The 10000-nt window shown below is 36.7% G+C and overlaps 1 protein-coding gene across 6 annotated transcripts in view; it reads right to left on the bottom strand.

Annotated features, from left to right (window-relative positions):
* Nucleotides 1-10000, bottom strand: part of LOC118440299 (uncharacterized) — a 272562-nt gene that overhangs the window by 114788 nt on the left and 147774 nt on the right. The window lies entirely within an intron of this gene.

Raw genomic sequence — 10000 nt, 5'->3', positions numbered from 1 at the left:
GTAAAAGAGAAAGAGAGAGAGAGAATAAAAAGAAAAAATAAAGAAATAAAAAAAAAAGAAGGAACAATTTCTCTCATCTCCTTTAATGAACTCGTTCAACATCGTACCATCGATCCGAGGTTCACACTTAACAAAAGGATCATAATCAGCGAACGTTTGGCTCGTAAACATAAAACTTAATGGATGAAGGGAGAACGCCGTGTGAGAGGACAATAAAAAGGAAGGAAGAAAATGAAAAAAATGAGCAAAGCTAGAGAGAACAAGAAGTGAAGAGAGAGAGAGAGAGAGAGAGAGAGAGAGAGAGAGAGAATGAGTGAGTGAGATAGCTAATGGAGAAGGATGGTATAGAGCAATGTGGTGGAGGAACGTAAATCCAAAAGGAGCAAGCGGAGGAGGATAACACGCATCGACGCGGCCATCTCTAGCGTTAGAAACCATTGGAATCGGGTTCTCTGTGGTTCTCAGCGAATATAACCGTTTTTGTGCGTCCGCGTGTGAAAGTACGGTAGTAAGAGAATAGAACAGAAGAGTGTATGTGTAAGAGAAAGAGAAAGAGAAAGAAAAAGAGATAGAGATAGAGATAGAGAGAGAGAGAGAGAGAGAGAGAGAGAGAGAGATGGTTGTGTAGTTCTCGGTTTCGTGTCAGCGTGCGTGGAATGTAATACGATGGCTGGTAGCGTCACATGGGCTATTTAGGAGAAACTACCATGACGTCGAGAGTTGAAAGAGGGTGAAAGAGAAAGAGGGATAGAGATAGAAATAGAGATAGAGATAGATAAATAGATAGATAAAGAAAAAAAGATAGAGAGAGAGAGAGAGAGAGAGAGAGAGAGAAAGCAGAAGGATCGTGAAAGAACCGATGAAACATCTCTTGGTGAAAGAGAAGGACGACTAGATGCCGAAGGCAATGCGTTTCTTCTTCTTCTTATTCTTATTCTTCTTTTTTTTTATTCTAGAACACAGATCCTTTTCCAACTTCTTCATTTCTCTTTCCTTCCTTCCTTCCTTTCTTTTTTTTTCTTTTTTTTTTTTTTATATCCTTCTATCTTTTCCTCTTTATCTTCTCTCTTTTTTTTCTTCTTCCTCTTCTTCTTCTTCTTCTTCTACTACTTATTCTTCTTTCTCTTTCTCTTTCTCACGTAACATTCGTCTATGGTCTTTCTGTACGAGAGCAGTTCTTCTTTCCTCCCACCCAACATTAAACCCTTTCCCACAATTTTCTTCTACCTCTGTGCTCTTCTCTTTCTCCTCATTCACGAAGAGTAAAGAGGGAAGGGTGAGAATGGTTGAAACGTTGCAGATGCGACTCACGAGAGGAAAAGAGAGAGAAAGAGAGAAGAGAACAGTTTTCAGAGAAGAAGAAGAAGAAGAAGAAGAAGAAGTAGAAGAAGAAGGAGAGAAAAGAAGAGAAGAGAAAAGGGTATACGCTCGACCGGTTTGCAACCCTTCTTCTACTTCCTCTAACTCCTCCTTTCCCTCTTCTAACTCCTCCTCCTCCTTCTCCTCCTCCTCTTTCTACTCTTACTCCTTCCTATTTCCCCCATTTTCTCTATTTCTCTCCTTTCTTCGTGCTTGCGAAAAGCCAGACCATTGACACCGGATGCTCGGCCCGGCCATTGTTACCGCGACGGGCTAATAAAGAAAAATAAAGGCTCCTTCGTGGATATTAGCTCGGTCTCCTCTCACGCTCCTGGGATACCAGCCTGGCATCAAGAAAGAGCCCGCGAGCAAGCGAGAGAGAGAGAAAGAGAGAGAAAGAGAGGGGTGGGGGGGGAGGGTTAAGAGAAAGGGACAGAGAAAGGGAGAAAATGCAGCAGACGTTCAGGCTCACAGCTTCCTCGAAGCTTTTAAACGGCACGGTGTATTCCGAAAATACATGTTGAACGATGCCCTTTCAACATTTTTCAAGCTTCTATCGGACGTAAAAAAAAGAAAAGAAAAAAAGAAAAAAGAAAAAAAAAGAGGAAGAATTAAAAAATGTGAAAAGAAAGAAAAAAAAGAAGAGAGAGAAAACAAGAATAAAAAAAAAAAATAGAAAACGAGAAAACCAAAAGAAAAGGAAGAAAGAAAAAAAAAAGAAAAGAAAAGAAAAGAAAAGAAAACGAAACGAAAACGATGATTTAACGATCATCGGATTGGTCCTATCTCTCTTTCAGATAATTTTCATTGTTAATTTGTAATTTCATTTGACGAAATACAGTAAAATACATTTGTTGTCGGTTGAATTAATTACGAGAGTAGTGCCTGATAGACGTTCGGATTAACGTGATAATCCTTCGAGCAACGATTCTAAGGAGTACGACAATAGTCCGGACCACGTACTACTGTTTGACGATCCGGATACATCAGAAGCGGTATAGCCTTGTTGCCATATACAGTTAATGATACAACGAACGCATTCGCGAGACGACGTATGCGTATACGCGGTACGTTCAGTAAGGGAGATGTGGACACGGGATCATTGTACGGGGACGGTGCTTAATGTCTCGAGAGACAGGAGCGATCCTGCGGACAATGGCCCGTGGAAACGCGTACGGGTGCTTCGGACAGTGCTTCCCTTCGTCTCATGAGCGAAGCGTACGAGCTTATGGCGAGCCGTACATACATATAAACGCTAAAACGTTAGATAGGAGAGACAGAGATAGAGAGATAGGAGAGATAGAAAGAGAAAGAGAGAGAGAGAGAGAGAGAGAGAGAGAGAGAGAGAGAGAGAGAGAGAGAGAGACAGTGGGACATAATTTCTGTTCGATTTAGTCACGAATATGGAAATGTTTGAAGAATATGAATCAAATTTAAAATATAAAAAAGAAAAAAAAAAGAAAGAAGAGAAAAGAGGATGATCGATTGATAATATTTAACGATAATGGGAGAATGAAAATAACAAACGTAAGAAAAGAAAATAATTGGAATTTAATTAGGATAATGGGTTAAAAGCACTTATCGTATATTAATCATTATTTCTGAATTCTTATCTACCGTTCGCATACTGCCAACGAACATAACGATAATAACCATCCTCGAGGAAACGAATGTATTAACGATTATAAAAGCGATAACTATGTACATATGTATGTCGGGTTAATTAGTGTGTATTCGCTTATAGTGTCGGTGAACGCTCTTTACTCGTTTCTGGATTTTGCTAATCGAATAAAGTGTGTTGTTTAGAGATGATTTTCGTACCGGCCCGCTTAACCAACGTTAATTCTCGCTAATAACGTTTTAACGAATAAATGCCGTTTGTTATCTCTTTCTCTCCAACTAGTATCTGCGAGACCACCAGCAACCATCACCACCATTACTACTGCTACTACTACCATCACCACCACCATCACCACCCATCGCCGCCCACGCCGCCGCTGCCAACACCACTATCTGCTGCTGTTGCCGATGAAAGTGGCCGCAGAGGAGAGTACTTTGGAGTGCAAAGAGGGATTTTAATTTGTAGATAATTACCGGAGTGAGTTCTCGCTTTCAAACGAAACGTTTCATCCTCGAGTATAGCGAATGGTGGAGTTAAAGAGAGTAAGAAGGGCGGACGGGTGGATTGGGGGAAGTAAAAAGGAGGGATGGTTACGATGATCAAAAATAATATCCGAAGGATACTCGGGAATGCCCAGGGAGATTTAATACTAATCGATGTATCGAACCTTTCCCGTGTATCCCTGATAAATCATACGAATCTGAACGATTGAGGTATATGAGCCAATGAACGAACGACCAAATGACGATTGTTCGGTAACGTTTCAAAGCGAGACAGAGAAAGAGAGAGAGAAAGAGAGAGAAAGATATACAGGAATATATGCGCGATAGAGATAGATAGATAGATAGATAGATAGATAGATAGATAGAGGGAGAGAAATAGACAAAGAGCAGAGGGCTAACTCATCGTGAATTAATCGCTTTTCTCTGTATTTATTGTGATCATCGATACCATGTCAGCCGATGCTAGATCTCATTAATGATCGAAAAACTCGAGACGAAACGTGTTCATTAATTTTAATGGCACGTAGGTATAATGATTCCGTTGGCGTATTGCCGGGTGCTGATTTACACGCATGTAAATTTTGTAAATGCACCGATTACGCGAATACAACTTGATCACGGTTCTTTTTCACTTCTCACTAACACCCATCCCATCCCACCCCTCTAAACCTCCAATCCTCTAATCCTCTAACTCTTTATCCCTTTCTATCCGCTTCAATATCTACGATCGATTCAACTCACGATTTTGCATGATACCGTGTACAACACGTTCCGATCGAGCAAGGATCAAATAATGATTTTCGAAAAGGCAAGATACGTGCGTTCAACAAATTTTGAACTATTAAACAATATATTTCGACGCAAATATGAAGAATTAGGAATGATGAAAATATTAAAACGATTTAAGTACATTAATATATATATATATATATATATATATATATATATATAAATGTTAGAGAGAGAGAGAGAGATTCGTTTAATACGGGATAACGTCTACCTCTGTCGTTATTGTTCCGCTAAAATATGTATAAATTTCGATAGAATTTCAACGTAATAAAAGCCATGCCTCATTTCGAAAATTATCCTATCGTCGAATACAATTTACTAAAGAGTACGTGCGCCTGTGTGTGTCTGTGTGTAAGAGAGAGAGAGAGAGAGAGAGAGAGAGAGAGAGAGAGAGAGAGAGAGAGAGAGAGAGAAAGAGAGAGAAAAGTTTTAGATTACTTTCATTGATTAATCTTCGTCTGTAAAAGAGCATAAATGACAAAATTAACATGGATAGATAGATAGAGAGAAATATAGAAAGTCTTTGATTTTTGAATCTATAAAACGAGAACACGTTTGAATATTGCCTGTAGTATCATTTGAACGTATCTGTCGTTATTTTACCTATAGATGTGTGCGTTTGTACCTTCAGCAACTATCAATATAGATACAATCTGCATGGATGAATGTGTGTTCATATATGAAGGAATACGTGTAGGATATGTATCTAGGGCCTGTATCCTATATATCTATATGTGTACGCGTATGCGTATACGTATGCGTATATATAGGTGAGCACATTCAAAGCATCTTTGTCGATCGTAGCCCGTTAGTATATATACATATATATATATATATATACATACATATATAGATGGCTGTGTAATTTCAGTACAGAGGTATCATATACGATGGTACACGAAGCGAACGGATTGAAATCCGAACATCGATCGAGACAACGAATTCCACGATACTGGCACGATGGCACGTACGAAAAGGCAAGAGCGACACTGCGAGCAGAAATACCTGAATGCCACGAGAATCCGAAATTTTTTGTCCTCCGATACGGAGCATACCGTACTGGACACATGCATGCAGATACTACGCACATGTCTGGTATTCAATTAATCCTTGCCGAAGAGAGAAAGAGGAAGAGTGATATAGATATATAATATACATATATACGGAGAGAGAGAGAGAGAGAGAGAGAGAGAGAGAGAAATATATATGTATCGATATTTATACAGGTATATAATATATATATATATATATATATATATATATACATATATATATGTTATAATATACATGTGGATATATATTTATTTCTATGTAAATATATAAACGCGAATTGATAGCGAATCGAAACAAAAAGATATTCTTTGATCGTATTACATTTAAAAACGTGATACCGGTATTTCAAAAAATGAAAATTAATTTAGCGAATTATTATTATTTTCTTTTTAACCTAAAAATTTCCGATCGTGTAATACTTATTATCCGTACGCGTTTGGCTCGCTTATCGTCCTTATCCGTTTTATACTAGGCTCGTCCGATAGATGAAATTATATCCGGCTCTCAAATCGAGACAGCGAGCCGTGCGAGATTATAAAAAGCAATTTCACCAACATTTCCTGTTGTATCGGTGTCTGTCACATATGTATGTATATATCTATATGTTAGAAAAAGAGATGGAAAGTTCTCCTATCTCTAAACCAATCGGATCGATTTTGAATCAATGCGATCGGTTCCTTTTTTTTTCTTTTATTTCCATTTTCCTTTTCTTTTCTTCTCTCTCTCTCTCTCTCTCTCTCTCTTTTTTATTTCTTTTTAAATCGTAGTAATGCAAAGAGACTATTACATCGAACGTGATAAATTATCAGTCAAAGAATCCCCTTGAATGGAAAAAAATCGAAGAATAAAAGCAAAGAAGACGTACGAAAGAAAGAGACAAAGAGAGAGAGAGAAAGAGAGAAATAGATAGATAGATAGATAGATAGAGAGAGAGAGAGAGAAAGAGAGAGAGAGAGAGAGAAAGAGAGACAAAAATAGAACGGAAAAGTTACTGTATTTTTTCTTGTTTTTTTTTTTTCTCTTTTTTTTTTTTTTTTGATATTAACTAAACGAGAGACAAAGAGATAGAAGAGAAGAAACATTTTTCATTAGCGATTTTCGATCGCATAGCTTTGTTCTTTCGTCGATTGCCATCTGCCGGTTCGCTCTATCTTGCCTCGCGATAAACTATAGATTCTCGTTTATTGCACTTTCCATGATGCATGCGCACTACTAGTCAAGCACATATAGAACTTACAATCACGCATACAGAATAACGTTCTATATATATATATACTTGATATAGACATCCTTACGTATATAACTATGTGTATATACACATAATATATGTATACATTTATATATATTCTATACATAAATACAGACGTGGTAGTAAAAGAAAAGAGAAAAAAAAACAATCGACAAACCCAAGTATGGTTTCGTTGAGGAGAAATAGGAAACGAGGAAGAGCAAAAAGAGAGAGAAAGAGAGAGAGAGAGAGATAGAGAGAGACAGAGAAAAAGAGAGACAAGGAGTTTGTAGACAGACGCGTTAACTGATAATCGATAACCCTTCTCCCTCTTTCCTCGTATTACGGATAGAAAATATTGACGCGAGGCAACGACCATCGGGCAAGCGATATTAAACCGTTTCCACGCCCTGGATAAAATTTCCGTCCTATCGTGTTCTAGCACAGGAGTGAAATAACATTTGGATTCTTACGTTGCACGAATAAACCGTTATCACAAAAACCAGCCATTCTCTCTCTCTCTCTCTCTCTCTCTCTCTCTCTCTCTCTCTCTCTCTTTTATATATATATATGAAGAAAAAGGAGAAGCGTTAGAATTTTCATTATAATGGAAACTTTATCAAAGAAATTAACTAACACCGATAATTATACCTTTCAACGTTCATTTTCGCATCGATCGGAATTTATGTAAACTTACGGACTCGTTTTCTCGAATATACAAATAGAAAAAGAGAGAAAAAGAAAGAGAGAGAGGGAGAGAGAGAGAGAGAGAGAGAGAGAGGGAGAGGGAGAGAGAGGGAGAGGGAGAAAGATTATCAATCCACGCATCTATCTTAACCCCATATGAGTATGTGTAATTACGCGTAAAATAATTAATTATTCGTGTTAAATTAATATTTAGTTATCATAATGAAAATTACGTAAATATATAGAAAAAAAACATATGAAGTATTGCTAACGATTCGACGATTCTATATTTTTCGCTTTCGTGAGTGAAATATCGATGGGCACTAGGGTTCGATTACGTTGAAAAAATATCGATGAGTGAACGAATAGAATTGGTTAGGAGAGAAAAAGGTGTTGTCTCGATTAAAAGGAAAAAAGAATGTTGCGACTAGAGTAACCGGTTAGAATTGCAAAAGGAAATAGTTGAATTGATAATCGATAACACCTTTTGAAACTCACCATGGAACTGATAAAAAGTATCGACGATAACCAATACTTGAAATATTAATCAAAGAATATAAAATATACGGAAATATAACTAAAGTAGTAAGTTTTAAAATATTTTAATTACATAACGCATACTCCTTTTCCCTTTTCCCATAATTTTTAATTTGAAATTTCAAATCCTCCATCTGTTTTTCTCTTTCGTATTTTTCAATTCCGAAAAAGGAAAAAAAAGAAAAAGAAAAAAATCATGTCGACAGAATATCCCTTGAGCATTTAAATGCATTACTTTTAAGACCATATATACATATATACATACATACATACATACATACATACATACATACATACATACATACATACATATATACATCTATATATATATATATATATATATATATATATATATATATATTTCGTAAAAATTTGATTGTAAATTAGTTCTAAATCTAAGATAGGATATAGGATACTTCAATAATGCGTTTCATGTAATAATAAACGATAGAACAAAGATGAAATATTTAACGATAAGCGTGCTTATAGATTGTTGTAGATTGGTTGTAAGCACGGAAATAGTTTAATCACTTGATGAATTTTTTAGAGAATCTTATAAATATATAAACACACACACACATAACTATGTGATAAATTTTGAAGGATAGGAAAGAGGGATAGAGAGATAGACCGAGAGAGAGATAGACTGAGAGAGAGAGAGAGAGAGAGAGAGAGAGAGAGAGAGAGAGAGAGAGAGAGTGAGGAAGATGGTTAGATGCGTTAATACACTGGAGTCCGGTATGATACGAGCCGTCCGGAAAAGCTGCTAACTGGGATGGCGCTTGGTTGTACGACGTCGAGCAAGAGCATGATCCTTCGTGAGCATGCAACAATCTGTGCGTGATAAATGATCTCGAACGGCCATTATGCGGTTGATTTGAGCAACGCTCATTCACGTGCAACGCTGCCAGAGTACTTCACTGTCTGTGCGAGCGACCATTCAGGTACACAGAGCTATAGCCATAGCACAACTCTGCAGTCGCCGTATTCTGCCACGGGTCCTCTTGTTTTAACCCTCTCGCCCTCTTTACCAATACTATTACCATGTAATCGTATACGTGCACGAGCTTTACGTACGAGTGAGGCGAGAGATTTATCAAGCAGTTTAACAATGCGGACGAGTAATAGAATCGGATCCTATTCCACAAAGCCCACTGCTGTGTATTGTATGTTTGCTTCACTGGTATATTCGATTCTAATCAAACTCTCCAGGCCTTAGGGAAATAATACATTATCAGCTATTCAAGTAGTACTTATTAGTGTAATACTTAGAGAAAAAAGAGAGGGAGAGAGGGAGAGAGAGAAAGAGAGAGAGAGAGAGAGAGAGAGAGAGAACGAGAGATAATAATATGTATTCATGTCAATTAAGAAACCATTATCACATTGATCTTTTGTTTTATATTTTTCTCGTTTTGCTTTTTTCTTTCTTTTTCTTTTATTCCTTTTTTTATTCTTTTTCTTTTTCTCCTTTTTTATTTTTTTCTTTTTTGTTTTTTTTTCCTTTCCTTTTACAAAGATCAACGACGAATTTCATTCCCTTTAAAATGATTATATTAATAATGAGAAGTTATAAATTGTGTTAGCTTACGTACGGACACACGGATGGAGAAAAAGTTAGTTAACTTTACGACGCTGTAAAGATAAGAAAGTCACCGCGCTCGAAAGATTTATTATTGGACCTGGCTCGTTGTAATAAACCTTGGTGGTATCGATACAGCACGTAATCGTTGAGCTTCGCTCGTTACGTCCGCGTACGTGATTTATGTATTCTCGGTTCCTCGTTACAATGCGGTATTTTTGAAATTAGTCGTTACCGAGTAGACAAAAAAAGAAAAGAAAAGGAAAAAAAAAAGAAGGAAAAGAAAAAAAATGAAAGTTGACAGGAACGAATTCCTTTCGAATTTTCTTTTTACAATTGCATTCGATCTTTTCGAATAAACGAATTTATATTATAACGTAGATATGTATATACGTATCTATATACATACGTAGATACGTAATATATAATGGATCGTTTCAATATCTTCTTCGACAAAGGTTTCGACGAAAGTGCACTGCACTGCAAACTAATATACATACATACATACATACATAAATACATACATACATATATACATACATAACATATATACATACATATATGTATCTAGGGTATATCGTTATTGGCATATCATTTTATTATGAACAAAATTCAGTGCACGGATCGTGTATATTCTCTATCCT

This window comes from Vespa mandarinia, chromosome 7 (assembly GCF_050613455.1).
Source record: "Vespa mandarinia isolate Hongniang chromosome 7, ASM5061345v1, whole genome shotgun sequence".
Classification (NCBI taxonomy): domain Eukaryota; kingdom Metazoa; phylum Arthropoda; class Insecta; order Hymenoptera; family Vespidae; genus Vespa; species Vespa mandarinia.
The sequence above is the reverse complement of the archived record's forward strand: the minus strand, read 5'-3'. Positions and strand labels throughout refer to the sequence as shown.